The 27,528-nt window shown below is 48.0% G+C and overlaps 1 protein-coding gene across 1 annotated transcript in view; it reads left to right on the forward strand.

The window, feature by feature from the left end:
• The first annotated feature begins 2,151 nt into the window (after positions 1 to 2,151).
• ALPL (alkaline phosphatase, biomineralization associated) overlaps positions 2,152 to 27,528 on the forward strand; it is a 58,637-nt gene continuing 33,260 nt past the window's right edge. Inside the window, exon 1 of the mRNA XM_057744341.1 lies at positions 2,152 to 2,234. The gene's annotated coding sequence lies outside the window, so the exon portion shown is untranslated. The remainder of the gene's footprint in view (positions 2,235 to 27,528) is intronic.

Raw genomic sequence — 27,528 nt, forward strand, 5'->3', positions numbered from 1 at the left:
AGTCCAGCCAGCCAGAGGAAATCTAGGCCTAGACAGGGAAAGTGACTGCTCAGCTCCCCTAGGAAGCAGAGCTGGAAGGTGGGGCTCCTGGTTTCTGGTTCAGGCCTCCTTCCTGCTGTGTTGACAGCACCAGGAAGGGTGGCATCCAGGGAGCAAGGGAGGCAGTAACTGCTGGGTGACCCCACCTTGGTTGAATTGTTGGGGGACAGAGCCCAGGAGCAGGGTAGGAGGAATGAGGTTGGAAGGTGGCAGGACTGGCAAGGCAGTGGTCCCTCTTGCTCATAACCAATCCCTGGACTGCCAAGATGGTACCTGGAGAAAAATCACCAACACACAGGGGGCCCAATGCTGGCCATGTGATGCAACCAGAAGTGTCCATCCCCATACCCTCGGGGAGATCAGAAGTCAGGGGGAGGCAGGGCAGCCCATGATTGGTGAAATGGGGTCCCTCCAACACCCTGTTGCTTCAGCCCCCCAGCCGCTGTTCAGGCTGGGACACGCAGACTTCCCATACCTGGGGATTTGCCCCTGGCTCACTGATGATGACACCATCTCAAGCCCCTTCGTATCCCTAAACCCTTCCTTGGAGTTTGTGGACAATTACAGAACCCCTCCCAGGTTTGGGACTCCGTTCTGGATGCTTTCACCCACAACTTCTTATGCAAAAGTGTTGTTTCCCAAACTTGATTCATTTACCACCTTGATTTTTGCCACGATTTTTGCCGTAATAATCTAACCCACTGAACACATAAATAAATTATATTTAATCAATGTTTTGATTCACTTTCTAAAAACAGAAACATATCAAAAAGGAAACTTCGTATAACTCCTGTAAATAAAGAAGCAGTATCAGTTGCTAAAAATACAAGAAAAAAGAAAAATAAATACAAAGACATTCTTAGTTTCTGGTGCCAGGCTGAGGTTCTGGTTCCAATCATACTGACAAGCCACCTGCACGCTCTCTCTGGACCTCTGTTTTCTCCTCCCTAAAATGGGGTAGTTGGGAGATAATGTATGCAAGATGCCTGGCCCTGAGCTGGCATGGAGTAGGTAAGAGAGAGAATTCTGGGCTGTTATCAGTTCTGCTGGTGCTGACACCTTCTCTGTTCTGGCCTTGGTCGCCTCCAGTCCCAGTCCCAACCTCCTCTATCTAGAACTTTAGAGTTTCCGGGGCACTTTTCACCCATTGTCTCATACTAATCTGCCTCTCAGCATGTGATAAGGGAAGCCGGGGGAGATGATGCCTGCCTGTTAAGGGGCCAGCCAGGCCAAGTGATTTGCCCAAGATCACCGGGGTGGAGTCTTGAACCTGGGCTGTTTGATTCCACTGCGTGGGAAGTATTGGCTTCCTCCTATTGGCACCCAGGAGGCAGGTCCTCAGGCTCTGGCTGGCTCTAAGGAGAAAAGGAACCGTCCCTGTCTAGGAGAGGTGGCCCTGTCTAGGGGAGGCTCCCCTCCGAAAAGCCACCCCCTCCTAGGTCTCCCTCTGCTTCCTCAGTCCCTAGCAAAGGAGACAGTCCAAGGGCAGGGGAGAGAGGGACAGTCTAGTGGTCTGGTTGGAGTGGGAAGGCGGGAGGGGACAGGGAGGAGAGTCAGAGACACAGGTGGACAGAGACGGAGAGAGAGAGACACGTGGACTGAGATGGGTAGAGACAGAGATCCAAACAGAGACGGACAGGTTGTCAGACACAGAGGAGGACACACAGACAGGGGCAGACGAGACAGAAGGCTCGAGAAAGACAGCCACCAAGAGACACAGAAGGAAGTTGGAGCCAAAGATAAAGACAGCCCCAGAGAGACGCACGTAGAGACGGAATCAGATCCGGAGCGCGCGGACAGAAAGTGGGAGAGGGAGATGGCCGCGCGGCGACAGCGGCACCCCCGCCCGCCCCGTCCCGGCGCGGGGCCGGAGCCGAGCCAGGGCGCGGGAAGGGGGAGGGTGCCGCGCTCCCCGGCAGGGGGCGCCCTGGCCGCGCGGCGGGACCGGCAGGCAGCGCTCGGGCCGAGGGCGGGGCGCAACGCAGCGGGGGCGGGGAGCGCCGGGGCCCGTGCCGCGGGCGGGGGCGGGGGAGGGCTACCCCGGCCGCACTCGGGCCCCGCGGTCGCCTTTATAAGCCCGCGGGGGTGGTGGCCCCGGCAGCGTCGCGCTCCCGCCACTCCGCGCACTTGGTCCCGGCGCACCGGCCCCGCGTCAGTTGTGCCAGGACAGACCTTCGCTCACGAACTCTGCGCAGGTAAAGACTCGACGCTGGCTCCCGGGTCCCCGGAACCCCCGGCACGAGGTGGATCCCCGGCGCCTCCCACATCCTCCCCTCGCCTGGGGATCGCGGCCAGGTTGGGTATCAGTGGCAGGGCAGGGACCTCCGCGCCCCCACGCCTCCCAAGGAAGCCCGTTCGGAACCCCCAGCCACCTGTCCCGCTCCCGCGCCCGCGCGCCTCCGAGGCTCCCCGCGGGCGCGCTGGGCCGGGCTGGAAATCGGACCTGACGCTCGCGGAGCCGGCGAGGCAAGGGGACTGCGCTGGGGACCGCCGCTGCAGTCCTGGGGTCTCCTACCTCCCAGACCGCTGCCCGAGACGTCCCACCTTCAGTCTAGGCACCTCCTCCCGGTGCCCCGTGACTGTGCAGCTTCTACGGTACCCCCTTGGTCCGAGACCAGGAGACTCAGGTTGCCCACCCCAGAACTACCAACCACCTAGTAATCTCTAGATCTTGCCACAGCCGCCAGGGGAGGGGGCTGGTCTGCCTGGGTGGGCTCCAAAGGAGTTTGGGCCAGAGCTGGGAACAGTAGAGGGAGGGAGGCACTTGGGTCCGGGAGCCGCAGGGGGGCGGGGGTGGGGGGACGGACATCCGGTGTGTTGCAGTGTGTTTGGGAGTTGAGGGTGGGCACAGCAGCCTTAGGGCAAAGCTCTGGAACCCCAGAAGCTGAGGGAGTTTGCCATCCACCTCTGGATGTGTGCAGGTGAGCAGAACCCAGGGCTGGTTCCCACGCCTGGTCTTGACAAGAAAGGGTTAAATTCATGGTAACAATGGTGGGGTGGGAAGCAAAGGAAAGTCCCATCCTTCCCTCACAATGTCGCTTCTGACCCTTTTTCCAGGCATAATGGGATTGGGGGAGGGGGACTTTACAAAGGCCTGTGGGTGGAGGGGAAAAACCCTGGAGATCAAAAGAGGGGGCAATTCTCAGGCCAGAAAGGGCTCCTGGCCACTGGGAAAAAAAGACTCCCAGGTGGGCCCAGCTTCCCTGATAGGCAAGGAGTTGGCTCCTACACCAGTAAAGATGACAGCAACTGTTTATTGAATGCCTGCTGTGTGCCAGGCTCCAACACTTCACATGCATCATCTCGGTTACAAATAGGGAAACTGAGGCCTGGAGAAGTTAAGCAAGTATGAGACCAGGATTTGAACCCAGACTCTAAACCCTACAACCTCAGCCCCGTGTTTCCACTATGCTACCCAAGAGATGAAGGGCTGACCTTGGTTCCTCCTTCTGGTCCTTCTGGTGCTCAGTCTTGCCTCCCCCATGCTCTAGAGCTGCTCTCCTCAAACTTTTAGTCCTCCTCCCTGTGTTGTCCCCACCCTACCCACTCTACTCCCTGCCCCTGCCCTTCTGGTCCCTTTGCCTCCTTTTCTTCCCCTGAACTTCATGCCTCTCAACTCCCTAAGCAGAGGATTCTCCTGGACACCGCTTCCCAACTTCCTGGCCCCTGGAGTAAGACAGGTTTGAGTGATGGCCCCTGTCTGTATCTGTGGCCCCACCTGTAAAATAGGGAGTATGCCTCTCTCATAAGACTGTTGTGAGGAATAAAACTGAACTGTGGCCAGAAACAAAAATGCTCTCTTTATTCAACAAATACTTATGAATGCACCAAGCCCTGTTCTAGGTGCTGGGAATGCAGCGGTAAATTAAACAGTCGTTTGGATACTCTCATTACAAAATTTTTTCAGGCTCTGAAAATGACACTTTAGAATTGGAATCAAGCAATTCACAAGGAAAGAGATTAAAATGCAATAACATGGGTAGAACTGGTCACTAACCTTTGGTTTTCACTGATAGAAAAGGCAACCTAGCTGTGTGACCTGGGACACATTCTGTTCCTTGTTGTGCCCCAGTCTCTTCCTTTAAGCTGCGGAGATCAATAAGTAGTATGATTAATGTATGCAAAGCGTTTAGCTTGTGCCTGTGCCTAAGAAAATATTGGCTATGATCAGCTGTAATCTCAGCAGAAAATGCAACCCTGAGACTGGGTGTAGGGTTATGTCACTGCCCCTGAACCCTGGAAACCTGTCACCCACTGCCTAGGCCCTATCCATTCGCTGACGAGTTGTGCTATAAAGTGGCACGGCGTCCTCCTTGCCCACACTCGAGTGCCACCTCCTATCATCCTAGATCCAGCCTTGGCCAGGAGCCTGGAGCTCCGTGCTGGGAACAGGCCTGGGGCTGTTGTCTCCACAGTGCTTCTGCCTCGATGTGTCCCAGCTCTGAAACGAGGTGAAACCAAACTCAAGCCCTGCCTGGCCCATGGCTTACATCCCCGACGGTCCCTGCAAACTAGAAATCAGTCCTGGAGAAGGGAAGTGACTTGTTCAAGGACACACAATTGCTACCTGGGGAGCTGGGGCTGGAGCCCTGGTGATCAGCTCTAGTGATCTTCACGATGTACCCATCCTTGGGGATGAGGCCTCTCAATCCAGGGGTAGGATTCAGTGGCATAGCTCGGAGTTCTTACCTTGAAATAGGTCCAGCTGGAGTTATGAATACAAAACTCAGAGCCTGAAGAGAACATTACGGGGAGAGTGAGCAAGCTGGGCTGAGAACCAGCACTCAGAAATCTCCGCGTGGCCACAGGAATGCAGACTCAGCTCTCCAGTGCTACGTTGTCGTCCTCGTCCTCAGCAGGCTGGAGCTAGGCTGTGCGGTGTGTTTTTTTGTTTTCTTTTGTTTTGTTTTTAGAGATGTCCTCACTTTTAGAGGGCAGCTGTGGGCAGTAGATTGAAGGTTTAGTCCCAGCACTGCTGTGTGACCCTAGACAAGTTTCTTTCCCTCTCTGAACCTCAGGTGAGGACATCATCTGTAATATGGGTTAATAATATGTACTTTGCACAGTTGCTATGAGGGGCCAGAAAGATCATACGTGGTTTTTCACTGTTGAATGGCTGAGCTGGGGCTGACCCAGGACTGGAGATTGTTGTTGAGAAGTTAATATTTCCTGTGGAACAGTTTCTTTGCCACTATCAGGTGACCCATAAGGGCCAGAGGGAAGGCCCTATGTAGGTTACAAAAGCCTAGACAGGAGGGAAGATGCTGGCTTTGGGGTCAGCATCTTGGGTTCCAGTCCTTAGTTGTGTGACCTGAGGCAAGTCATTTCACCTCTCTGAATACTGGGTTCGTCGTAGGCCCCCAACAACTCTTCTCTGATGCTCAGTGTCCAAAGAACATTCAAAAATAGTCTCCATGTTTTCCCACCCCCTCATACAACCCCGAACACTTCCTAATTGCTCCCAGAAAAACTTCATGCTTAAAGTTTTCCATGCTGAAATTCTCAACCTCACTGTGGCATGAAATCAATTGTTTGCATTTAATTTGACTTTTCAAATTAAGGGGTAAAATTTGAGATGAGGGTAGGGGGTGGGAGTGGGGGAGGAGATGAGGAAAACGAAGTTAAACCAGATGTGCTTTTGTTTAACTGTCGGATGGTGGTTACACTGCCTGGGTATTAGCATCGTTCCTTCTGAATTCCAGTAACCAGGAGTCAAGTTTCACTCAAAATTGTAGTGTTCCTTCCTGGCTACCGTGGACTTGCCGTCCCCGGTATTATTATTATTATTATTACGATTTTATATTCATCCGAGGCCACAAAGTACTGGCCGGAGAAGAGACCTCATAGATGCCTAGAATTTCAGAGCTGGAAGGCATTTGAAGGCTGCCTCTGTCAACCGGCTGCTTTGCAGACCACGGAGAATGAGGCCCAGAGAGGGGAAGGCCTTGCCCAGGGTAACCCGTGACCATCCATGACCTTGGCAAAAGTACCCACTATCTTGATTTTGGTGTGTATCATTTCCATAGCATAGCCTTAATATATCTATTTTTTAAAAGGAAAGAATTGTTGAAGGAAGGATACAGATGGGTTGGTCGCAGAAGATCCACAACTCAAAGTTTAAGCCCTTGAACTGTTGATACACTACCTGTGTGACCTTGGGCGAGTCACTTCCTCTCTCTGCGCCTCAGTGTCCTCATCTGTACACCAAGATGCCTGAAGAGCAGGAGTTGGGGGTTGGGACATCCCTCAGACTTGGAACGGCTCTGATTTGAGTTGGTCCTCAAACATTTGTAGTTTAGATTATGGTGGGTCACAACCTGCCCTCCTAAGGCAGCAAGGGGTGGGGGCATTGTTGACTCCTGCAGTGATTTTTTAAAAAATTTTATTGAACTATAGTTGATTTACAATGTTGTGTTAGTTTCAGGTGTACAGCAAAGTGATTCAGTTATACGTGTATTCATTCTTTTTTAGATTCTTTTCATATAGGGTTATCACAGGATACTGGGTAGAGTTCCCTGTGCTATACAGTAGGTCCCCATCGGTCATCTGTCTTATATATAGTAGTGTGCATGTGTTCATCCCAAGTTCCTGGTTTACCCCTCCCCCCCACATTTCCCCTTTGGTAACCATAAGCTTGCTTTTGATGACTGTAAGTCTCCCGCATTGATTTTAAAACTTTGAGTTGTTGGCATTGTTAAAACAGGTGATTTCATTTTACATAAAAATAAGGGTTTCTGGCTTCTCTCAAAAGATCAAAAGATGTGGCCACTCTGGGCTGTGTCGCTGCCTGGCCACCATGGCTGGAGATGATTAGCAGCTGCTGCATCCGCTGGACCGCCGTCCCCACTGTGCCCCGCTCTCACACCCAGCCCATTAGCTTCACTGCCCTCTCCTGCCTGCCTTCTGAGTTTGCAGTTTCTGGGCTAGCTGCATGAGGCTTGGGCCAGCTCTCACGAGGCTTAAGGTAGGAATGTGGGACACATGGACACCAGTCCTTCTTCCAGGGCCTGGCAGCGTCTCTGAAACATGTCAGCCAGGAGAAGCGGCTGCTTCTTTCTTCCTGCTTTGCTGGTCCCAGGAAGAGGCTAAGGGCTCTCGAGTTTGGGGACTGACAGAGCATCAGCCTGTCCGTACTTAGGGAGCTGGGCCCGGGGCCTACTCCCTGGGGGACAAGCAGCCCTGGGTGCTTCAGACTAGAGATTACATAGCCCCCCTCGGGGAAGGGATTCCCCTGACATCTGCCACCTTATGCTCCTGGCAGCCTTGTGGACTGGTGTCACTTCGAGACAGGAAACACCGTATTGCACTCTGGACCCACAGCTCTCTCTTCTGCCCCCTTTGCTGGGGGCCAAGGCTTGGTGATTGATGGCAGGCTGTAGTCCAGCTATAGCACAGATCTCCAAATTGCCGTGTGTGAGCTCGAGGGCAGCGTGGGACGCCGTGAAACCTCATGGTTAAAGCTCACGGCTTCGGAGGCAGCTGCCTAGCATGAGATTCTAGAAGGTCTCCACAAGCAAGCTACTCTGGGGGTTACATGATGAACAAGGGGGAGCCCTGATTCCTGACAGCAGCCACAGGGCTCCTGGTTCCTGCACCTGCAGAGGAGTTCAGGTGTGACTTTGTGTGGGAAGTAGCATTTTGTGAGCTCCTGCTGGGTACCAGGCACTTTCCACATCATATTTGAACCTCCCCTACCCCTCACGCCCTGCCATTTTGCCGTTGAGGCTCAAAGGATGGACACCTTGGGTCCAAACCCCTCCCCTAGGGGCCTCTGTCACTCCGTCCTGACCCAGGGAAGGGAGAGGGGGAGGGGTGGCTGGGAGGCTATTTCCTCGGCAACCCTGTAGTAAGGCGCTGACCCCGGGCTTGTTTGAGAGAAGCATCTTCATCCTCCCAGATCTCAGTTTGTGATTCAGGCGGAGGAACTTCACCCGGCCAGGTCTGCAAGCTGCTGGACAAGCCCAGCTAACATGTTATGTTCTTTAAAAAAATGTTTAGGTGGCTTTTGTTTGAAAAACCGTAAATCCCACCTTTAAAGGGCTCTGCCGTGTGATTTTTTGTGACGTCAAGTTCTTGCCTTCTCTGGTCCAGCTTTTACTTGGTCTACAGAAGAGCAGGGTGGGCACTCTCCCAGACCTCAGGTTGAAGTGGTCGGGTCGCTGTCCTGTAATCCTCTAGGCTAGCTGTCACTCCACTGGGTTGGGCGTGGCCTCTCTGAGTATCCTGTGTCTCTTTCTTCCCCCACCTTGTTCCCACTTTGACTTACCAGCCTCCTAACACACAGGAGTTAATAACTTACTCATCTGCCCCCATTCTGGGTAGGAAGTGTGTCAGCTGACTGTGAGACCCCCTCCCTTCCTTCACTCCTTCTCAGCACCTCTCTCGCTGCTCTGTTTGCTCCACCTCCTTAAGTGAGCTCCCCACTCCCACCTGCATACACCGCGGCTGATGAAAAGTCCCTTGACTCTACCTGCTAACCTTGCCGTGCCAGGAGGTGTTCAGTATCTTTCCTGAAACTGCTCATTTGGTCTAAACAGCTGCCCTGTGTGGCAAGTGCAGTTACCCCCACATACAGATGAGGAAACTGAGGCACAAAATCACTCCGCCTGGGAAGTGGGAAATATACACGTTCATCCCCTACCATTGCAATCCAGCCACTCAAGGCCGCTTCGTTCTTTGTGACATGAATGGCACAGTCTGTCTTCCTAGAAGAGTCTGGTTCTTTATTTTGAAATCATCAAATCTAGTAATTCATATTTCAGCTTCAGTTAGCCTATCGAGACATCAAAGATAAACGAGTTCTTCTCAACAGCTCATCGGAGCCTTGCCTTAATCACCTGAGTAATTTTGGTGAAAATGCTGTGTTTTAATTTTCCCCCTCGACCTCATCCTTCCAACTAACATGTCAGGAACTGAGCAAATCACTTTTAATGACCGTATTACATTTAACTTGTTATCCTCTCCATTTCATAGGGGTGAAAACTAAAGCTCAGAGAAGCTGAGTGACTTTCTCAAGGTCATACAGCTAGAAAGTGGCGATGAGACCCAAATTCAAGTCTCATGCCTTCCTGCCCAATCAGATTAGAGTCTGGATTCAATTTTTTATCTGGATACAAGCCCTCAGGGGACCTTGCCGTATATATTTGTTTTCAGTGGAACCATCTGTCCCTGAGGTTTGCAAAGACATGTGGGGTGGGAGGGCTCAGAGGGAGGGGACCAAGCTTAGGCACACTCCCGGTTGGACAGCAGCTTCTGTTCTCTCAGACAATGGGTTTTGGCCTGGACACGCCCCGTCTTCCAGTCATTAGGAAGAAAGTGACTGTCTTAGCAGGAAGCATCCTCAGAAAGCAGGAGGGGCCCGGGTTTGAATCCCAGCCCTGCCATTTCAGACTGTGTGACTTTGGGCAAGTCCCTTTCCGTCTTGGCTTTCAGTTACCCTGCCTGACAACTATGGCTTGTTTGAGGGAGACCAGGTTAGGACTTTTCTAGTTCACGTGCGCCAAATAGTTGACATGCATGCTGTCTCTCTCCTGTAGTATACATGTCAGACGTCACTAATCAACCAATTTCTCTTTCCTTCTAAACCTCAAGTTCGTTCCAAATGCAGTCCTCCAGGCAGCCATCATCCACGCATTAGAGTTGGCACACAAGATAGAAAGACATCCCTGAACCAAATTAGACTCAGGCATTGTGTGAACGGGGGCAGAGAAGGGACAGGCCCAGGTCAGTGTCATTGTGCTCCTCAGTCTTCTTTTCCTGGTCTGGGAAAGCAGGAGGAGCCCTGAGCTAGAAGACTGCGCCAGAACTCACCTCTGGTGTACGTTGGAGACCTTCCATGGTGCACCCAGCTGTATCCCTGTTCACTCCTCAAGGAAGAGTGGGGGGTGGTTTCTGGGGCTGGTCATAACCCCAGGCTTAAGGTAAGAATGAGAAGGAAGAGGCTGGTTGCAGATCGTCCTGGCAAGAGGACGATCGCCCCTTCCCCCACCCTCCGTGATAAGATCCATGGTAGTAGTAATAGTGGTGAGAAGAGTTATTAACATTTACTGAATGTTTGTTACACACCAGGCCACTCTGCTGAATGCTTTACACACATTCATGCTTTTAATCCTTATACCAGCCCATTTTCTCAAGTGAGGGAAATGACTCAAAGGTGAAACAATTTGCCCAAGTTTCCTCAGCTGGTGAACCAGGGGAGTTGCTGAAATTGGAATTTGCACATCCGTCCAGCCCTGAAGCTGGCTCCCCTCCCCGCTCAGTCTTCGCACTGGCTCTTCCTCACTCATCATCATCACCTCTCAATCGTGACCGTGACATTCCTTCACCTGCGGAAAGTGCTCTTCTGTGTGTAGCCTTCCCGTGCACACGGGGGTAGCACAGCAAATGGCATCTCCATGATGCAGGTTAGAAAACTGGGCCTGGGACCGCACAGTGAGGATCACACGGTTGTCCCTGGGCCCTGGATTGGCCAGGGGAGCCTGGGGTGGGGGTGGGGGGATGTGGGAGTGTTGCCGCTGAGGTGGGGTTGAGTTGCCTGCCCCCCCATCCTGGATGAACCAAAACTAGTTCCTGTTTTAATCAGTCATAGCACCGTGGATGAGTCACTTTCATACTCCCAACCTCAGTATCCAGGCTCTTATACTTTTCCATTCTTAAAGCTCTTTCTTATTCATGAACTCACTGAATCCTTGAAATAGCCCAATGAAGTGTCATCTTCATTTTGCAAAAGGGAAACAGACTCAGGTCAAATTGGTGGCGGAAGCATCCCTCAAACTCAGGTCAGGGTCCCAGGCTAATGCTCTTTCCTCATATGTGTCCCCCAACCTGTCTCCTCTTTGCCTTTGCACCTCTGTCCCCTCCCCTGCAGTGTCCTCCCTGCCTGTGTTGCCAGTTGGCATTATGGCTGCTTTTCTAGATCTTGCTTGGAAATCTTCAGCCCTTTGTAATCTGATCGTCCACATAGTGTCTGGCTCCGTGTAAGTTCCCGGAGGGCAGGAACCCCATCTGAATCATTTGTGAATCACAGTGTCTAACAAGATACCTGCATTCAGCAGGTGTCCAATGATGTCAATGTAATGAAAGGCGCCCCACCTAGCAGGGGTTTCCATAGCCCAGCTGGGCTTGGCTCCCTTGGGGAAATCTGGAAAAGCTGTCCTGCTGGGTTTGACACCTGAGCCGCTCTAGGCTGAGCCTGGCTGCCCTTCCCACATCTGCACTGGCATCTTCTTCTCTCCACCAATGACATCAGCTCATGAATGATTGGTTGATGATTGGCAGCAGGACAAGCCAGTTTCCCTGTTGGTGGCTCCGGTCCTTAGTCAAGTATGAGTTTCCCTAGCATCATACCTCTGGCCAATCTTCTTGTCCAGCTTGTTCACAGATGTACCCTCAGTGCCAAATAACCTTAATTTCTTTAAAGATAGTAACAGCCATCATTTGCTGAATCTATATGTACCAGGCATCCTGGTGCATAGCACGCACTTAATACATATATGGCGGGTGAATGAGTGAATACTTGCAGGGAGTAACATCTCTTAGGAACTAAGACCTTGTATGACCTCTGTACCTCCGTTTCCTCCTATGTCCATGAGAGGTACTTAGAGGAGTGATTGACATATATATATCAATAGATGTTTGTTTTAAATATGTCATGGACCAGGCTCTGTTTTAAGTGCTTCACCTATATTTATTCATTTATCCTCACAACTGAGCGCCAGAGAGAGTCTTAAGTAATGTCTCCCAGGTTACACAGTTGGTACCAAGTGCAGATATTTTCATACCTTCCAGGACACATGTATTCCAGGTAATATAATGTGGTAACCACTTTCCCCCAACCTCTTTCCATAGCACAAAAGCCCCTGCCCTAGAGCCTACGGTTATAAGTAGTAGGTGAGTCTGGTGGTCGTTTTGCCCCCAGATTAGGAAACGTCTCCATGGATATAAAATGCTTAACACAGTGCCGAGCACCTAGTAGGTCTTGTGATCGTTATCTGTGTAACAGGCGTGGATCCTGCCCTTGTAAGAAGCCCACAGGAAGGAGACCCGAGTCTGCTGGAGGAAGCCAGCAGAGCCTTCACAGAAGAAGTCAGAGCAGTCATGAGTGACCATAACAGCAGCAGCTCACACCTCCTGAGGGGCAGACACTGCTCCACGTGCGTTAGATGTAGGAACGCATCAGCCCTGGGAGGCAGTACCATAATTAATCATCCCCGCCCCACGGATGAGGAAACAAATGAACTCACTTGCCTAGGAAATGGTTAGTAGCTGGCGGGCCTGGTATGTGAACCCGAGCCATCAGGCTATGGAGTGTGGCCGTACTGCCTCCTTTTGTAAGGAAAGGCTCATTGAAGTTTCCTGCTGGTCAGTTCCTTCTCGCTTCTGCTCAGGGCTGGCTGTTGGCAGGCAGGCCTGTGTGAGGGTCTGCGCTGGTTCTACATGACCCCTGGAGTAGAGGGGAGTTTCCCCATCTCCTGGGGAGCCTTCCCCACATCACATCCTGAGGCTGGACCCACAGACAGGTTTTCAGGGAAGGAAACCAGCCTATCACCTCACCCCTGCCTGGGCAGCCTCTATGCATGTCAGCTCCCTAATTGCCTGGCACTGCTCAGAGCCGACAGCAACAGAAACTAGCATCCCTCCTGATGGGGAAGATTCATGAGTGTTCTGAGGGAAGTACTACTGTGGTCTATAATACACAGAGGTAGAAACAAGGCTCTGCAGTTAAGTAACTCGCCCAGGGTTGCAGAGCTGATGGGTGGAGGAGCTGGGATTTGAACACAGAGCCTGGGCTCTATCCCCTCTGCCTCTCAGTCTGCTCTGAGCCGACTGGTTTTGGCTCTGGTGAGGGAAAAATTGTCTGTTTTGGGGATGTCTGGTCCAGGGACTCAGGCCTGCCTCCAAGCAATCTTAATTTGTTTAATAATACTAAGAGTTGTCATTTGCTGAATCTCCTTGTGTGGCCTGCTAAGTAAGTGTTTTACATACTGTTCTTCATTTGGTCCTCTTAAACTTCCCACAGAGTAGGTACTCCAGTCCCAGACTTTTACAGGTGAAAAAGAGAAGCAAGAGGACTTCCCTAGTGGCACAGTGGTTAAGAATCCGCCTGCCAATGCAGGGCACACGGGTTCAATCCCTGGTCCGGGAAGATCCCACATGCCATGGGGCAACTAAGCCCGTGTGCCACAACTACCAAAGCCCGTGCATCTAGAGCCTGTGCTCCGCAGCAAAAGAAGCCACTGCAACGAGAAGCCCATGCACCAAGAAACGAACAGTAGCCCCTACTCGCCGCAACTAGAGAAAGCCTGTATGCGGCAACAAAGACCTAATGTAGACAAAAATATATTAATTAAAGAAAAAGGAAAGAAAACGAGAAGCACGGAAAAGGGAAGAGACTTGCCCAAGGTCGTGTAGCTCATAAGTGGTTAAGCCAGAATTTGAACCTGGTCAGCCTAGCTCCAGAGTGTGGGCCTGTAATCACTTAATAAATATTAGATAAATCTCTGCGGGTCAGATGTATAAACTCTTCTTGAACCTAATGGTTCTTCCGGAGGCTGACTCAGGGAGGGGATGCAAGGCAGGAGTTGAGCAAATGTCAGGAATAGACCTCGGGACACTCCCCGGCCCCCTGAGCTGAGGATGCAGAGTTTATCTACCCCCTGTGTGATTCCTGGGCGAAGGCAGGAACGGACAGGGGTGGAGTGAACAGTGGGGCAGTCCTGGTGTCTCCAGAACCAGGGTCAGGAGGAGGCCAGAGCAATTAGCCTGGCTGAAGCTACTGCTAACTGAGGATCCTCAGTGGGGAACCGGCCCCAGCCTCAGTCCAGGGCTCTGGCCTCGGATCTGACCCTCCTGGAGTTCCATCTCAGGCTTCTAGAGTCTTCCCAGGGTGGGAAATCTCAGAGCACTGGTTTGTGTGAGAACTTTGCTCTGCAATTTCCCCCTTTAACACCCAAGTTCCTGGACTGGCCTGCCTGCCCCACTTTGTCCTTTTGGAGGAAGTGGATCCTTTCCTCTTGAGTAGCTACATGATTTGAATAATCAAGTATTTCCCCACTGGCCCCTGGCCAGGCAGAGCTCACTGTGCAAGGCCTCTCGCTGGGGCTCCGAGGCAGGCCAGCCAGCCTCCTCGTCCTGCAGCACGTTCTAATCAGCGAGGGTGAGATGCATGGAAAATCCTGTCCCATTGGCTTTGCTGGGCAGGCCCAGATGGTTCCTGTGGCATAGGCAGGACTGGCCTTGGGCTTTGTCCCCTCACTGTCTGGAGTGACTCCTGCTGGGGGAAGGAGGGACTGTCCCCACTTCAGGATATTCATGCTGGGAGTGGCCTTTCTGGTCAGCTCACCTGGTTGGGACCTCTTGGTGCCTGTCAGGCTGGAGAAAGGAGGAAGCAGAGTCAGAAAGGGGGAAAGATGGGTGCAGAACATTCATTCATTCATTCATTCATTCAACAAACATTTCCTTAGCCCAACTGCCTGTTGGGGCCAAGGCTGGGTGCTGGAATTCGCAGATGAATCTTGTCTAGCTTTTCCTTCAAAGATCATCCCGTGTGTGGGGAGATGATCATGTCGACAGACACATTCAGAGCCCCAGGTAGAATAGGATGAAGGACAGTTCAAGAGCTGTGGGACCGGGGCTTCCCTGGTAGCACAGTGGTTAAGAATCTGCCTGCCAATGCAGGGGACACGTTCGATCCCTGGTCTGAGAAGATTGCACATACCTCGGAGCAACTAAGCCCGTGCACCACAACTACTGAGCCTGTGCTCTAGAGCCTGAGAGCCGCAACTAATGAGCCCACGTGCTGCTCGCCGCAGCTAGAGAAAGCCTGCACGCAACAATGAAGACCCAACACAGCCAATAAATAAAAAATAAATAAATAAATAAATTTATTTAAAAAGAAAAAAAAAAAAGCTGTGGGACCAGAGGAGCCACCTAACCAAGCCTTGGGCAGAACAACCATAAAGAATTTCTGCAGGAGGCAGCATCATTCTTTTTCCTTTTTCTTTCTTTTCTTTTTTTTTTTTCTCTTTCCAACAAATGCTGTTGGAAGGTGGGGTTCTGGAGGCAGGTGGGGTTCTAGGTGCTAGGGATACGGGAGCTCCTCTGTAATGCAAAAGGCAGACCATAAAGTAAAATTAGGGGACTTCCTAGGTGGCGCAGCGGTAAAGAACCCGCCTTTCAATGCAGGGGACACAGGTTTGAGCCCTGCCCTGGGAATATTCCACGTGCCACAGAGCAACTAAGCCCATGCGCCACAACTATTGAGCCTGCACTCTAGAGCCCGTGAGCCACAACTACTGAGCCCATGTGCCGCAAATATTGAAGCCCACGCGCCTAGAGCCTGTGCTCCACAACAAGAGAAGCCACGGCAATGAGGAGCCTGTGCACCACAATGAAGAGTAGCCCCCGCTCTCAGCAACTAGAGAAAGCCCGTGTGCAGCAACGAAGACCCAATGCAGCCAATAAATAAATGAATTTATTAAAAAAAAAAGTAAAATTAGGTTAATTTCAGCCAGCCATGAGTGCTGTGAATAAACAGGGTTGTGAACTAGTGAGGGACTGGGTTGCAGTGGGGGCTTAGAGGAGGTGGCCTTTGACCTGAAGAATGAGAAGGAGTGAGCTAAGCAAAGACCTGGGGGATGAGTGTTCCAGGCAGGGGAACAGGCTGTGCAGAAACCCTGGGGGAAGAGAACAGAGCACAGAAGGTCCGAGTGGTGAGGGGAGGGGGCCAGGAGATGACGTCAGAAGGTGAGCTGGACCCAAAGCTTGCAGACCTTGGACCTGGCTCTGGGAGAATCAGCAGGGCCTGCCAGGAAACGTAAGCGATGGGTGACCTGTTCGTTGGATGGCCCCTTAAAAAAAGTTGAAGCAGGAATGGCCTTTGGGGGTTGCCACCTCAGCCCTCTCCAGGCACAGATGGGGCGACTGAGGCCCAGAGAGGGAAAGTGGCCTTCCCAGGTCATGAAGGGAGATGGTGGGACTGTATTTGGGACCTCTAGCCACCAACCAGTTTCTCTCCAGTATGCCCACACAGCCTCTCTGAATTAAGGCAAACACTTTTTAAGCACTTACTGTTTGCCCAGAAAGTTACATACCTTGCCTACTTTGACAGGAGGAGGTGAGGCTCAGGGAGGTGACCTGGGCTCCAGATGATTGACCCTGGCCGAGTGACTGAACCTCAGTTTACTCGTAAAATGGGGACAGTAATGGTTTCCAGCTCATAAAATTGTTGAGGATTCAATGAGCTATGAAGCGTGTTGAGCAATTTCTATAGTGCTTGGCAAAACGCGAATATTTACTGAGCATTCTTGTTTTCATTTAAGTTATTATATGGACCCTGGGATCTTTCAGTGACTTAATCATGATCCTTGTTCACGCACACTCATCACTGGTTCATAATGACCCTCGTACATTTTATTATTATTATTATTACTATTATTATTATTATTTGGCCACGCCATGCATCATGTGGGATGTTAGTTCCCTGACCAGGGATCGAACCCATGACCCCTGCAGTGGAAGCGTGGAGTCTTAACCACTGGATTAAGACTCCAGTGGAAGGGAAGTCCCTATTTTATTATTAAAAACAAATTTTAAATGCCTATGAACCATCATCCAGTAACTTACATCTTCCTCTGGGCTCCATCCATCTCCCACCCACCTTTTTTTTTTCTTTAATAAATTTATTTCTTTGTTTATTTATTTATTTATTGGCTGCGTTGGGTCTTCTCTCTAGTCGCGTTGAGTGGGGGTTACTCTTCATTGTGGTGTGCCGGCTTCTTAGTGTGGTGGCTTCTCTTGTTGTGGATCATGGGCTCTGAGCGTGCGGGCTTCAGTAGTTGTGGCTCATGGGCTCTAGAGCACAGGCTCAGTAGTTGTGGCGCACGGGCTTAGTTGCTCCATGGCATGTGAGATCTTCCCGGACCAGGACTCGAACCCATGTCCCTGCATTGGCAGGCGGATTCTTAACCACTGTGCCACCAGGGAAGCTCCCCCCCCCCCCCACCTTTCTTCACAGGGGTAACCACTATGCTGAGTCTGGGCTTTCTCATTCCCTTGCATTTTACAATTATTATTTTAAAATTTTGATTAATAGTTCATTAGTATTTTATTAGTATTATTATCACATATAGATACACATATTATACATATGAAGTTTCTCATTCCCTTTGCCTTTTTTTGATTAGTATTTAAAATCATATATATGTGCGTGTTATATGTATCATATAAAATATAAATTTTTTACTTTATGAAAGTGTATCATGCTTTACATAATCTCTTGGGACCTGCTTTTTTCACTAAGTCTTATATTGCTGAGATTGATCCAATGGTTGCATGTAGCTGTAATTCTTTTTTATAAACTACTGTATAAATTCCACTGGGTATTCTGCAGTTTGCGGGGGCCAGGGGTCTTCGCTGCACTGTTTGTGGGATCTTAGTTCCCCTACTAGGAATTGCACCCAAGGCCTCAGCAGTGAAAGCCGCTGGACCACTGGGGAATTCCCACCACAATTTTTATTTAGTCAGTTTCTTGTTGATGGCATTTGGGTTGTTTTCAGGTTTTTGCTAGTGTAGAGAAAGCACCTTATGAGTATTCATGGACATGCTTTCTAATGTGTGCATGTAGAAATTTTCTCTTGATATGTACTTAGGAGTGGAATTGTGGGGTCATTATCATAAGATAAGAGCAAATTGTTTTGCAAAATGGTTAGACCGGTTTATACTCCCACCAGTAACATATAAGAGATCCTATTGTTCTACATCTTCTGTAAATGTTGTCAAACCTTATTTTTTCCAAACAAATAATGATTTCTCATTGTAGATTTGATTTACATCTCCCAGATTACCAATGAGGTTGAATAAGTGTGTATGAGAGTGTGCATGTGTGTGTGTGTGTGTGAGAGTCCTCTTCTGGGAATGTCTTTTGCCCTTTTTTCTATTTGTCCTCTTTTTTGTACTTTTCTTATTGATTTGTAGTAGTCCTTCTTCCCTCCCTCCCTCCCTTCTTTCCTTCTCTTATTGCATGGTTTGCAGGATCTCAGTTCCCCAACCAGGGACTGAACCCAGAACGCGGCTGTGAAAGTCCGGAATCCTAACCACTAGGCCACCAGGGAACTCCCTTGTAATAGTTCTTTATATTTCTGAGTCTACTGATGTTTTGGAAACTGAAATTCTAAAATTTAATAGTCTAATTTAGCAATGTTTTATTTAATATTTAGTGCTTTTTGGATCTTGTTTAAGAAAGTTTGCCTTAACTCCAAAACCAGAAAGCTGTCACCTACAGTTTCTACTAATGTTTTAAAGTTTTGTTTTTAACATTTAAGACCTTGATCCATGTTCAGTTGATTTTGTGTATAGTGTAGGGTAAGGATCCAATTCAGTTTTTTCCCATCTGGGTACCCATTTTTTCTTAAGTTTTCCACTTCTCTTTGTAGCTGATGTATGAAAATGCTATAGGCTTTTTTGCATTTGATCTTATAAAGCTAATTTTGTAAACTCTACTTTCAGTTATTTGTCTTTGGATTCTATGTAGACAACCAGTTACAAGTAATGATAGTTTTCTTTTGTGTTTTTAGATCTATATGCTTTTAACTTTTTTTCTTATCTTATTACACTGTGTAAGACTCCAATACAATCTTAAATTTAAAAGGTGGTATTAGATATCTTTGCCTTGTTTTTTATTTTAGGGAGAATGTTCTAACATTTTCTCATTTACGAGGGTGAGTAAAAATTATCTGCACTCCGGTTATATTAAAACCGCTATAAATTCTACAGCCAAAATGCAGATAATTTTTTGACTCACCTGTGTCTCTCGTGTGTGTGTGTGTGTGTGTGTGTGTGTGTGTGTGTGTATTTAGAAATGTATGCATTTAATCTACACTTTCATATGTGTTGGTGTAAGGTTGCTTATAGCATTTTCTTATTGTATTCCTCTTTTCCATAATAATTGTATATTATCTTTTCCTCCCTCTATTTTTTAAAATTAATCTTACCTCAAGTTTATTGACTTTTTTAAAGGACCAATTTGTGGCTTTGATCTTCTCAGTGTAATCTTTGTTTTCTGCTTTGTTGATTTCTGCTCTTTGTAATCTCCCTTTATTTTCTTTGAGTTTCTGTTTTTTCAAATTTCCCAAGTTAGAAACATCTCATTAATTTTTATCCTTTCTTTGCTGCATTGCACAATTTTTGATATATAGTGTTTTATTATCATTCAGTTCTAAGTAGTGTTTAATTTCTACTATGACATTTCTTTGATCTGAGAGTTATTTAGGGATTTTTTAAATCTCTAAGTGCATGGAAAATTGTCTGTCCTTTTAAAAACTAACTTCTAACTTAATGGTCAGAGAATGTGGAGTATGTGAAGACCTGTCATTTAAAATGTGAGACTTGTTTTGTGACCTGGTGTGTGATTAATTTTTGAAATGTTTGCATGTTCCTGAAAAGAATGTGTGTATACTTTGTTTCTCCTTTCCTAATTTTAATTTTAATTTATCTTGCTTTTTCTGTTTCATTTTAATATTTTATTACTTTGAAAATTTAACTGTAGCTTTTCCCTGCAAAGACGAGATTAGCAATTAGCATTTTCTTATACCCCTTGGTCTCTCTCTTCCCTTTCAGCCCTTATACTCTTCAGTGGCATGCCTTCGAGCCCTAGCACATGAAAATTTTCTAGATTTTTCAGTTCTGAGTTGTTTAGATTTTATATATGTGTCTTGTTCTTTTCTTTGATCTGGGGATTTTTTTTTTTTAACACAACTTTACTAAGTTATTTGCTCAGCTTTCACATATCTTTAGTATCATCTGTGGAATTTATTTCTGTCACTGAAGTAGTTACTTCAAAAAAATTTTTTTTGGTGGGGGGAGGTGTCTTTTTTATAAATCTGAGCTATTTAAATTTTTTTTTTCAGCCTTTAACATTTGAATGGCAGTTTAGCTGGATATAAAAGTCTCAGTTCAAATTCTTTTCCTTTGGTACTTTGGTCAATTCAGTTTGATACTTATTCCCTTGTAAGTGATCTGCTTTTCTCTAGACTTTAAGAATGTTTTTGTCTTCTGATATTCATTCTAATATTTCTAAGTGTGCACTTTTCATTATCCATCCTGTTTGATGTTTTTGGGGCACTTTCAAACTGAGAGCTATCATCTTTCTTCAGTTCCAAGGTTATCTTCATTATTTCTTCAAATACCTCCTCCTTTGATTTATTGTCTTGTCCTGGGACTCCTAATATCTAGATATTGGCACTTATATTTCCATCTTTCTTTTTTTCAGTTGATGTATAATTTCATTCAATAAAATGTACAGATCTTAAGTGTTCAATTCAATATGGTATTTTGACCAATTATATTACCTAGTAACTATAACCCAAAATAAAAAAAAATTTTTCTGTTTCTCAAGCAAGTTCCATCACACCCCTTTCCAGTCTATTTTTCCTCCCAAATTGTAATCATTATTCTGATTTCTTTTACCATAGACTAGATTGGGCTTTTCTAGAGTTTCATATAAATGGAATCATACAGCAGATACTCTTCTATGTCTAGGTTCTTTCACTTAGCATAATGTTTTTGAGATTCATTTGTGTTTGTTGCCTCAGTAGTTCTCTCCTTTTTTTGCCAAGTGGTTTTCCATTGTATTGATATACCACCATTGTTTATTCATTCATCTGTTAGTGAATATTTAAACTGTTTCCAGGGACTTCCCTGGAAGTCCAGTGGTTAAGACTGAGCACTTCCAATGCAGAGGGCATGGGTTCAATCCCTGGTCTGGGAACTAAGATCCCACGTGCCATGTAGCCAAAAATTAAATAAGTAAACTGTTTCAAGTTTGGGGGTATTATAAATAAAGCTCCTATGACCACTTATGTGTGACTCTTTGGGTGTATTTTCATTTCTTTTGAGCGAATACTTAGGAGTGGAATTGCTGGCTGATGTGATAAATGTATGTTGATTTAACTGCCAAACTCTTTTCCAAAGTCAATGTACTTTATTACACAACCATGAGTTTTTCTACATTCTTGCCAGTGTTTGATTTTGCAAGTCATTTTGATTTGGTTTTAGTCTTTCTGGTGGGTGTGAAATGGATTTAATTTTCATTTGCCTGATGAGAGTGGTGTGGAACACCATGAAGTATTGGTCATTCGTATGTTTTCATTTTGAAGTGGCTAAGTCTCTTGCCCATTTGTGTGGGGGGTAGTTAATCACTTTATTGTCAACTTTAGGAATTCTTTATTTACTGGATACAAGTCCTTTGTGAGCTATGTGTATCGTGCGTGTTCTTTCCCATTATATGTCTTGTCTGTTCAGTTTCTTAATGGTATCTTTTGATGAGCAGAAAGGTAAAATTTTGATGAAGTCCAATTTATCAATTTTTAATGAAGTTAGGACTCCTTGCCTTACTCCAGATTCACAAATATATCTGCTTATGTTCTCTTCTAGAGGCTTTATAGTTCTGGCTTTTATAATTAGGTTTATGGGGACTTCCCTGGTGATCCAGGAGTTAAGACTCCACACTTCCACTGCAGGGGGGCACAGGTTCGATCCTTGATCCCTGGTCCCCTGGTGTGGCCAAAAAAAAAAAGAATTTGTACAATTAGGTTTATGATCCATTTCAAATCAATGGATTAAGATTGGTGTTGCTGTTTTAATTTTTAACTGATCTTTTACCATTTCTTTCATATTTCCTATTTCTTAATCCTTCCTGGATTCTTCCTGGAAATATTCCTCCATCTGATATCCCTGTTCCACATTTCACTCCTCAGCTGCAATATCCATTCTACATTTCATGCTACATATTATTATGTTTGCTGTTTTAATTGGGTTTTCATATTTTCCACGTGGGTCCTTTAACACTTCCTTACTCTGTTTTGCTTCACTACTATCTTTCCTTATTTCTTTGGCGTGTTTCTAATGCTTATTTTAAAATTCTCAGCCCATCTGTTGAACATGGACAATTCCAGTGGTATCTCTAATCAGTTTGTTTTTCTTTTGAAGCCAGTGTACTCCTTGGAGTCCCTGTTCTTTAACCCGTGAGCTCATTCCTCGAGGGGGTTTCAGCTATTCTGTCTGGTGCTGCATATTGGGGTAAGAATCCAAGCCTGACCCTGGTCTCTGTCAGCATTGATGAGCCCAAGGAGGTGACAGCCCCAGAGTGGAGACCCCAGGTGTCAGAACTGCATAGCTCCTCCCTGGGTTTGGCATCAGGACTCCTCCCCTGCCCCCTCCCCCAAACCAAGTAACTCATTCTACAGAATTGAGCCTCACTTTCTGGATGCCAGGAAGAAGCGGTGGGGGGTGGGGCTGTCTGTGTAGGTCAGAATCTGCCAGCCTCCAGGTCTGAAAGAGAAGGGGTGGTGGAGTAACTGTGGAGGCCTGTTAGTTACCTCTTTTTTTTTTTTTAATATATTCATTCATTTTATTTATATATTGGCCGCACTGGGTCTTCATTGCTGCGCACAGGCTTTCTCTAGTTGCGGTGAGTGGGGGCGACTCTTGGTAGCAGTGCTCAGGCTTATTGTGGTGGCTTCTCTTGTTGCAGAGCATGGGGCTCTAGGCACGCGGGCTTCAGTAGTTGTGGTGTGTGGGCTCAGTAGTTGTGGCTCCTGGGTTCTAGAGCGCAAGCTCAGTAGTTGTGTCATATGGGCTTAGTTGCTCCACGGCATGTGGGATCTTCCTGGACTAGGGATGGAACCCGTGTCCCCTGCATTGACAGGTGGATTCTTAACCACTGCACCACCAGGGAAGTCCCAAGTTCCCTCCTGATTTCTGCAATTCCATGGTGGCTGATGCACGGCCCTAATTTTACTCCAGCAAATGCCTGGGCCCCACATGTCCAAGTGAGAATGCTGGCCTTGGTTGCTCCAGGGCAAGTGGGCATGTTTGGGGCAAGGGATTGGGGGGGATTGTGCTGGGAAAGGCTTGGTGCAAAGAGGTAAGAGCAGAGCTCAAATCCGATTTTCTTTTCTACAGGAGTCTCCAAGCCCTAAAGACTAGGCCCCGCCCCTTCTCCTAGCTGCTGCATCCCCACCCCCACCCCTGCATACACCTTTTCAAAACCCCCTTCCATCTCCCTAGGAGATTCCGTTTCGCTCCACAGTTTCCTAGGCTTAGTGACGTTTTGCTCTATTGTTACTCTGATGTTGATTTGAGGAAGAGGGGCCAGGCGCCCTTTGTCTTCCCTCACTGTTTCAAGGGAAAGTACGTGCTGCAGCCGCACCCCCACCATATCCCCAGCCGGAGCACAAAGGCTTCAAAAGAAAAACAGCAGACGGACTCAAGATAGCACTAGAGTCAAGATAGCACAGTGACTCTGTTAGAACAGAGAGACCAAGAATTTTTAATGATCATTAGAAACACACAAAAGAAATAAAGATTTTAACAACATAAAATAGTATAAGAAAGTGTTACACAATAAAAGAACCATGTGGAAATATGAAATATGGTTTAATATAAAAAATCAGCCTTATCGTCTGTTCCTGCCCCAACCTTTGCATGCACCTCACAGCTCACTATTCTCCAAAAAAGGAGTTTCATGGCCGCCAGGCCTTTGCTTGGGCTGTTCCCTCTGTTCCCTCAGACTTCTGCAGGAAGTCTGCCTTCCCTGCACTTCTGCTGGAAAAATTCTGGTACATCCTCAAGACTCGTTCCCTGAAGGCCTCTCACGGTCAATGTGATACTCAGTGATGGTGTGGGGTTCTAGCGTTAGGAAACCGGGGTGCTTGTCCTATTCTTCAACTGATTGTGTGACTTTGGGAAAGTCACATCACCTCTCTGGACCTTAGACTCCTGCTGGGTAAAAAACGAGAGTGTTGTTAGGTTAGTCCTAGAGCCCCTTTCAGCTCTCACAAGCTGGTACAGTGATTAAGAATGAAGGTTCTGGACTTAATGGCTGTGTTTCAATGGGTAGTTAGTTCAGTTCGTGACGCCTCATTTACTAACCTAGCATAATGGTTAAGAACTTATACTTCGGGGTGGGTTAGCCTCTCTGTGCTTTTTTTCCTTCTTCTGTAAAATAAGCTTGATATTAAGGGTGCCTGCCTCAGAGTGCAGGAGCACAATGGATGCAGCTGTTGTTGTGCTGGTGGTGGTTGTTCAGCATCATACAGACTTCCCCATTCCATTCAACAAAATCTTGAGGTTTGCCTGCCAGGCCCTATCTAAATGCTCTTCAAATTTTATTGCTTAACAGATAGTCTGTATTGCATTTTCTCTTTAAAACAACCTTGCAAAATGAGAATCGGTAACCCTGTTTTGCAGATAAGGAAGCTGCAGGCCCAGACTTCAAGTCACTCTCAATGCTCCGCAGCCAGAACTTAACCCCATGTCCTGCTCCTCCATGGCAAGGTCTTTCCACTATGCCACAGTGTTCAGAAAGATTAGTCTAGGCTTTGGGAGATTACCGGACAAATCCAGATGGGAAAGCTTGGTGCGAAGCTCCCCCTCCCCCTTACACATGTACGGCCAGCTGTCTGCCCCACCCCCCTAGGCTGTCCACAAGATGTCTTTTGTAGGTTTCGTGCAAATGCAGGTTTAGTGATGGGCCAGAAGTTAATTGAGGAGGCAGAACAAAGGTGGGTTGGACAATTAGCAGCTCATATGACCTGGGATAGAGAGCCAAAGGGGCTCTGAGAAAGACAGCAGTAGTCTTGGAGGACATGGAGTCAGCAAAGAGGAGGACTGAGATTTGATAAGCCCAGAGCTGTAACTGGAGAATGAGGCCTGTGGAAGCAGATGTAGGTCTTGCTAAGAAGCAGTTCCAGAGGGTGGCACTGGGGCTGACCCCAGCCCCGTCAGGTACTCCTGCAGGTCTGAACATGTGGCTTTACCTCTCAGAGACTGCAAAAGGGCTGCTGGTACCATTTGGTAGGGGGGAGGGCATGTGGGGGAGCAGCAGTAGCCCTGCACTAGAATCTCAGCTCCATGGCTGGTTAGATTGGCATGCATAGACTTGATTTAATCCTGAAGCCTCAGTTTCCTTTTTGCAATTCAGGAATCACATTCTCGGCTGCATGGGGTTATCTCAAGGCTCCAGTGAGATGATTTCCCCGTGAGACCTTCTCTGATCTCTCTATTTAAAACTGCAAACACCACCTCTCCTCCCTGCCTTCTTTTTCTCCATCTCACTTACCACTACCTGGCATCCTATTGATTTTACTTATTTTCTTGTTGTTTGCTCACCCCACCAGCAGCAATTTGAGTACCTAGAACAGCCCCTGGCATATAGTAGATGCTCAATAAACAGTGGTCAAATGCATGTTGGTTGAATAACATGCAGGGAAGGCCCTAGGTGATAGGGGATATTGAGGCCATATCAGTTGGATCTTAGAGATGCAGGGCAGAGGCACGAGAAAGGCCAGGACAGCTTGCTTGGTTGGAGTGCCAAGGGCTGCCCATGAAAGCATTTGGGGCCTGGATTTTAGGGTGGTGGCTGGTCCCTCTTTGGTCACAGCCTGCAGGAGGTGAGTCCTGTAGGAGAGTAAAGCTGATGGGCCTGAGTACTGGGGCTTCTCATGGAGCCAAGACCCCTGGGGCAAACAGGAAGCCCATGATACTTGGCTTCCGTGCTTTCTTTAGCTTTTTTAAAACCATTGTGATTGCCCCTAAATGGAACAAACTACCTCAAAGAAATGTCAGCCAGCACCAGCCTTGCCACCGCAAAGGCTAGAAGAAAAAGCACTGGGTTTGGAGCCAGGCAGATCCTGGAGTATGGCCTAGCCCTGTCCCTCTTTAGCAGAGGGATATTGGGCAAGACACTGCACCTCTTTCAGTCTCTGTTTCCTCCTCAGTGAAATGGGTATAGCAGTTCCCTTGCCGCCCCGCCTCCCCCTGCAAGGCCAGCCTCCTAAGGCTTTGTGTAAAATACAGTAAAAATGTGTATTGTAATTAGACCAAAGGGCCTAGAAGGCAGAGGTTGTACCTGCAGCCCTTAGCACAGGGCTAGGCACACAGTAGATGCTTGGAACCTGGTGGTCAAAGAGTTGTTAAACTCAATTGACAGCAACCTGTTGGAAGGGGAGGGTCTGAGTCCTGCACATAGTAGGGCTTTTAGGCAAATCCTGCCCAAAGACCTCCTACAATTCTACAAGTTTATAGATTCCAAGAAGAAAACCTAACTTGTATTGGTTGGCCTCATTTTACTATGCACTTGAAACTTATTGACTCATCTTTAGCTTGTTTGCGAGATTTTTCCTTTGGTAGAAACAACTTGCTGAGTGACATGATGTAGTTGCTTACAATGTAAACGGCTGAGAAAAACGGGCTGAACTGGAGTTCTGACGTCAGACTCTGTGTTCCAAGTAACAGAAAATCCAAGGTAAGCAGTATGGGGAGTTAAGTAGCTCATGTAACTTGGATGTTCAGAAGTGGGCTTCAGGCATGGCTGCCTCCAGGGGCTCAACCAATGTCATCAAAGACTCAGATTCTCTGCATCTCTCTCTTCCACCTTCTGAGAACTTATTTTATCTTCAGGCTCCACACAGTGCCCCCTCCATTGCCCTGCACCCTCACAACACACCATGCAGGTGGAGAGAATCTTCCAACTTAAGCCAGTCAGGACCCACCTGGAGCTGCTGGAGGTAGGATCAGTCCTACCCAAACCACTTGGCTGCAGATGGGAGAGTCACTTCCCAAGGAAACTTTATGGTGTTGTTAGGAAAGGGGAATGGATTCTGGGTGGCCAAAAATTAAGCAAATGTCCATTACATTCATCAGAAGGGGAAGCAACAGAAAGCCATAGAAACATCTGCATAGCACTTTACAGTTTGCACAGTTCCTTCCCTCCCAAGAAGCCAATATTGGAGGTGAAATGGCATTTACTATGGAAGTGAAATGGCATTTACTATCCCTGCTTTACAGATGAGAAAACAGCCCTTGAGTAATTGGCCATGACTCTGACCTGTAACCCTGAGCTGTCCCCACCCATCTCAGCCTCTTTGTGTAAAATTATAAACCCAGAGGGGCTGACCTGGGAGGAAGGGGGCCCATGTGACTGAAGCCCCTCCCTTTATGGAGGGACCGCCTGTTCCAGGTATGAAAGGTCCCGAGGAGCCCAGGAGGAGCCAGTCTTAAGGCAGAGGGAACAGCCCGACTTGAGGACTGGTCATGGGGCTGGGCACATACAATGGGAGCCCTGCCTTGCTCACTGCCAGGACCCCAGCGCGCGCACACACACACACACACACATACTCACACAGGCAGAGGGAGGGCACGTGGCACACTGACACGGGGGTCCCTGTACCGGGGGTGGCCGAGGCACTGGAGTCTGCCGTCTGTGATGGTGACCGTGGTGGAGGTTGTCCTGGCATGTGACTGAGATAAGGGAGCCAGCACACTGGGTATGGAGCCAGACAGGCCTGGCCTGCTTCCCAGCTCTCCCACATGGTCACTGTGTGACACTGTACTTCCCTTCCCCTTTCTGAGCCTCAGTTTTCTCTTCTGACCCAAGCTGATATTCCCACCTGAGTGGATTCTTGGAAGGCTGAACAAAAAGCTCCCAGCACA

The sequence above is a fragment of the Hippopotamus amphibius genome, chromosome 1 (genome assembly GCF_030028045.1).
Source record: "Hippopotamus amphibius kiboko isolate mHipAmp2 chromosome 1, mHipAmp2.hap2, whole genome shotgun sequence".
NCBI lineage: Eukaryota > Metazoa > Chordata > Mammalia > Artiodactyla > Hippopotamidae > Hippopotamus > Hippopotamus amphibius.